Source organism: Nicotiana sylvestris, chromosome 4, assembly GCF_000393655.2.
Source record: "Nicotiana sylvestris chromosome 4, ASM39365v2, whole genome shotgun sequence".
Taxonomy (NCBI): domain Eukaryota; kingdom Viridiplantae; phylum Streptophyta; class Magnoliopsida; order Solanales; family Solanaceae; genus Nicotiana; species Nicotiana sylvestris.
The window spans coordinates 18,460,003-18,466,002 of record NC_091060.1 but is presented as its reverse complement, the minus strand read 5'-3'; positions in this window follow the sequence as shown (position 1 = coordinate 18,466,002).

Here is a 6,000-nt window from a genome sequence, read left to right as displayed (position 1 = left end):
TTTTACACATTCTCTTTGGCGATGGGTTATGGCCTTAAAGGATGTTTGCCAAAATATTAACCCGTCGTCGTTCGATCGAGATCGAACTCTTCTTTTTGGCTAAGGCCCTCGGCATTATAGGGTGTTATTTCGAACTTATCAAAATAGTAACCCGTCGTCATTCGATCGGGGTCAAACTCTTCTTTTTGGCAAAGGCCCTTGGCCTTAAAGGGTGTTATTTCGAACTTATCGAAATAGTAACCCGTTGTCGTTGGATCGAGGTCGAACTCTGCTTTTTGGCGAAGGCCCTTGGCCGTAAAAGGTGTTATTAAGAACTTATCAAAATAGTAACCCGTCGTCGTTTGATTGAGGTCGAACTCTTCTTTTTGGTGAAGGCTTTTGGACTTAACATGTGTTATTTCGAACTTATCGAAATAGTAACCCGTCGTCATTCGATCGAGGTCAAACTCTTCTTTTTGGTGAAGGCCCTTGGCCTTAAAGGGTGTTATTTCGAACTTATCAAAATAGTAACCCGTCGTCGTTTGATCGAGGTCGAACTCTTTTTTTGGCGAAGGTCCTTGGCCTTAAAGGGTGTTATTTCAAACATATCGAAATAGTAACCCGTCGTCGTTCGATCGAGATCGAACTCTTCTTTTTGGCGAAGGCCCTCGGCATTATAGGGTGTTATTTTGAACTTATCCAAAATAGTTACCCGTCGTCGTTCAATCGAGGTCGAACTTTTCTTTTTGGCGAAGGCCCTTGGCCTTAAAGGGTATTATTTCGAACTTATAAAAATAGTAACCCGTCATCGTTTGATCGAGGTCGAACTCTTCTTTTTGGCGAAGGCCCTTGGCCTTAAAGGGTGTTATTTCGAACTTATTGAAATAGTAACCTGTCGTCGTTCGATTGAGGTCGAACTCTTTCTTTTTTGGCAAAGGCCCTTGGCCTTAACGGGTGTTATTTCAAACTTATCGAAATAGTAATCCATCGTCGTTCGATCGAGGTTGAACTCTTCTTTTTGGTGAAGGCGCTTGGCCTTAACTGGTGTTATTTCGAACTTATCGAAATAGTAACCTATCGTCTTTCGATCGAGGTCGAACTCTTCTTTTTGGCGAAGGCCCTTGGCCTTAATGGGTATTATTTCGAACTTATCGAAATAGTAACCCGTCGTCATTCGATCGAGGTCGAACTCTTCTTTTTGGTGAAGGCCGTTGGCCTTAAAGGGTGTTATGTCGAACTTATCGAAATAGTAAACCGTTGTAGTATTATTGAGGTCGAACTCTTCTTTTTGGCGAAGGTCCTTGGCCTTAAAGGGTGTTATTTCGAACTTATTGAAATAGTAACCCGTCGTCGTTCAATCGAGGTCGAACTCTTCTTTTTGGCGAAGGCCTTCGGAATTATAGGGTGTTATTTTGAACTTATCGAAATAGTAACCCGTCGTCGTTTGTTCGAGGTCGAACTCTTCTTTTTGGAGAAGGCCCTTGGCCTTAAAAAGGTGTTATTCTGAACTTTTCGAAATAGTAACTCGTCGTCGTTCGATCGAGGCCGAACTCTTTTTTTGGGCGAAGGCCCTTGGCCTTAAAGGGTGTTATTTCAAACTTATCAAAATAGTAATCCGTCGTCAATGGATCGAGTTCGAACTCTTCTTTTTGGTGAAGGCCCGTGGCCTTAAAGGGTGTTATTTCGAACTTATCAAAATAGTAACCCGTCGTTGTTCGATCGAGGTTGAACTCTTCTTTTTGGCGAAGGCCGTTGGCCTTAAAGTGTGTTATTTCGAACTTATCGAAATAGTAACCTGTTGTAGTTTGATTGAGGTCCAACTCTTCTTTTTGGTGAAGGTCCTTGGCCTTAAAGGGTGTTATTTAGAACATATCGAAATAGTAACCCGTCGTCGTTCGATCGAGGTCGAACTCTTCTTTTTGGCGAAGGCCTTCGGAATTATAGGGTATTATTTCAAACTTAGCGAAATAGTAACCCGTCGTTGTTCTATCGAGGTCGAACTCTTCTTTTTGGCGAAGGCCCTTGGCCTTAAAAAGGTGTTATTCCGAACTTATCGAAATAGTAACTCGTCGTCATTCGATCGAGGTCGAACTCTTTTTTTTTTTTGCGAAGGCCCTTGTCCTTAAAGGGTGTTATTTTGAACTTATTAAAATAGTAATCCGTCGTCGTTGGATCGAGGTCGAACTCTTCTTTTTGGCAAAACCCCGTGGCCTTAAAGGGTGTTATTTCGAACTTATCAAAATAGTTACCCGTCGTCGTTCGTTCGAGGTCGAACGCTTCTTTTTGGCGAAGGCCCTTGGCCTTAAAGGGTGTTATTTCGAACTTATCAAAATAGTAACCAGTCATCGTTCGATCGAGGTCAAACTCTTCTTTTTGGCGAAGGCCCTTGGACTTAAAGGTTGTTATTTCGAACTTATCAAAATAGTAACCCGTCGTCATTCGATCGAGGTCAAACTCTTTTTTTTGGCGAAGGTCCTTGGCCTTAAAGGGTGTTATTTCGAACTTATCAAAATTGTAATTCATCGTCGTTAGATCGAGGTCGAACTCTTCTTTTTGGCGAAGACACTTGGCCTTAAAGGGTGTTATTTCGAACTTACCAAAATAGTAACCCGTCGTCGTTCGATCGAGGTCGAACTCTTCTTTTTGGCGAAGGCCCTTGGCCTTAAAGGGTGTTATTTCGAACTTATCTAAATAGTAATTCGTAGTCGTTCAATCGAGGTCGAACTCTTCTTTTTGGCGAAGGCCCTTAGCCTTTAAAGGTGTTATTTCGAACTTAATCAAATAGTAACCCGTTGTCGTTCGATCGAGGTCGAACTCTTCTTTTTGGCGCATGCCTTTGCCTTAATGGGTGTTATTTTGAACTTATCGAAATAGTAACCCGTAGTCGTTGTCGCACCTCCTTTTTACCGCCCCCGCGATGGTGCGTAGGAGTTTTTTTCCAATTAAAGGACAGTCGAAACGGGATTTATTTCTTTATTTCAGAGTCGCCACTTGGGAGATTTAGGGTGTCCCAAGTCACCTATTTTAATCCCGAATCGAGGAAAAGAATATGACTCTGTCTATTTAACAGTCTGTGCACCAGAAATCCGGATAAGGAATTCTGTTAACCCGGGAGAAGGTGTTAGGCATTCCCGAGTTCCGTGGTTCTAGCACGGTCGCTCAACTGTTATATTCGGCTTGATTATTTTGATTTGTTAAATACATTTTTATTGCATGATTTTATTGTTACCGCTTCTATTTAGATTTAAAGACCCTTCTTTGAATCGAATCACGCGTACGTATATTCGTGTTATAAATTATATTTTTTAAAACATGCGGAGTTGTGTCACGCGCACGTGTACACAATGATATTGATAATATAATTATTATTATTTTCGAATTTTTATTATTATAAAAATAGACTTAAGTTCGAAATTGTGCTTAAATAAAATTAAGAACGTCTGTCGCTCTTGTATGATTAAATAGTGAACTGCACATCTCGGGTTATATGAAATTAATATTGATGATCTCCGAAGAACCCCTTTTTATTAAAAATTTGCTCGAAGTTGCGCGAACGCATAATCCGAATCGCCTTTAGAAGTATAATCAAGTCACGCGAACGCATCCTTAATTATGCAAATATTCTTGACAGTAATATAAATTCTCTACAAATGTTTATTGCATCCATCTATTTTTAAATGTAAGAGTCATGAGAAATCACTATTTGAGATGCCTCTAAATTCCTTGAAAAGAATTCACAATTCATTAAGTGTTGACCGCAAATTATATTTTTTACGTGTGAATTATATTCCTCAAAAACCATGAGTTTAAAGAGTAAAATAAAAATAAAATAAAAATAAACAACGTGTGATTAATACTACCATTTTTATGGTAAATACAATATTTATCTACCCAAAAAGCGAATTGCGTATAAAACTTAGGAAAACAATTGATTTAATAAATGAAGTAATATTTTTTGAAGAATTTTCATTGTTATATTTGGAGCAAACGCTATTTACACATTTTTTGACTTAAAAAGTTACAATCTATAAATCTCATCCTTCTTTTACACCACTTGTTTTTAGTCCGAGGTTATAATTGTTTGGTTAATTTTGCTTACGAAGATTGGGTTTGAGATAAATAAACCAATTCTTATATTCTGCCTATGCGAATATTTGCAAACACTAACTCTATATTTTGTAAAAAATCATTGACATTATTTCATATATTAAAAGAAATGAGTTGATCGCGTTCCTAAAATAACTAAGCCATTTGTTATTAAGAAAGAGAACTAATCTACCAATTGATTTAATACTATATTAACCAACTAAAACAAAACTGAAACTTAAACTAATAAAATTTAAATGAGTAGAAAACATCCTTATAATCAAACTTCATTTACTTGCCATGTTGAAGCTTTTCATGACATGAATTTTCAGATATGTACCTGATATTGGAAGCAAAAGAAAATGATGATGAGAATCAGCAGCAATAATAACAGTACAATAGCAACAACTGCCCAGCAACAGTAACAACCCAGTAACAGACCGGTGGAGTAGTAATCCCAAAAACAAAAGCTTTAAGCTTTAAATGAAACAACAACCATTAATACTAATTTCAAACAAAGAAAGAAAGCAGTAGATTTTTTTAGTTTTATTTTTATTTTGAAAGCTTAAATATTTTTCGGAATTTTTCTCTCTATCTGTGTGTGTATTTTTTTTCCGTATCTCTCTCCCTATTTCTCTCTGTATTTCTTGTTATTATGTCTTGTGTTCAAGACTTCACATATATATAATCCCATCCCATAAAACCTTTTAATCAATTAAATCAATACTTTTTCTCTACCCAACCCATTATCTTTCCACTCATCCCCATTACATTAAATAAACATATCACACCACCCCATTATATTTTGTCCCCCATGCTTTATTTAAAATAATGCAAGATTCCCCTTTAATTTAAATCTTGTCCCCCCTTTATATTAAATAATCATATCACAACCCACCCCATTTCATTTTGTCCCCCATGCTTCAAATAAACAATTTCAAAATGTACAATTCCTAAACTACCCCTTCCGACCTTACTGAAATTACCAAACTACCCCTGAACGTATTACAAATTTACCAAACTACCCATCAGCTATAACACATCAATTAATCAAACTTAACCAAAATATAGACAATATGATCAATTTCTAACAATGTTCAAACAACAATATGAACATGGATGAACATCATAACAACAATATCACATGAACACGATTTTAACAACATTTCAACAACAAATCACATGAACACGAATTGAACAACAAAGAACAACTAAAATTTGATTGAACAATATTTTAGCAACAAACAATCCTATTTTCGGATTCAACAACAACAACAAACAAAGTATGAAGATTTCTAAATTCAATCATATTGAACTTAACATCAACTCTAACAACATTACAACAAACAATTCTTATATTAAACTTTAAACAAGATTATGAGAACAATTCAAGCAATAATCATAAATGGTAAACAAGAAATCAAACTATACAAAATTCGGATTCAAGATCATCCAAACAAAGTATGAACATGAATGAATCTATTTTAAGACAACAAACATGACGGATTAAACGATTAAACCAACATATTTCTCTAACACAACTAAATTCTTTAAACAAATAACAAGATCGACGAAGAAACAATTATGAACTTAAACTTGAACTTAACAATATTAACAATTTCTAACAATACATAAACACATGAAACAAATTGAAGAAATAGTTAATTAAATTTCAATTTGAATCTAACAAACATCAAACTAACAAATTCTTACTTAAACAATACAACAAACATGAAATAAACATGAAAACAACTAATTAAACTTCCATTTTAAAATCTGAAAATTGATTTAACAAATAACACATGAACATGAACTAAAAATTAATTCAAACGATAAACAAAACAAACATTTGTTGATTTTAGATTCGAAAATATCAAAACAAAATATGGACAAAATAAAACTCAAAAACTACTAACCGGATCGAAAGACGAACAA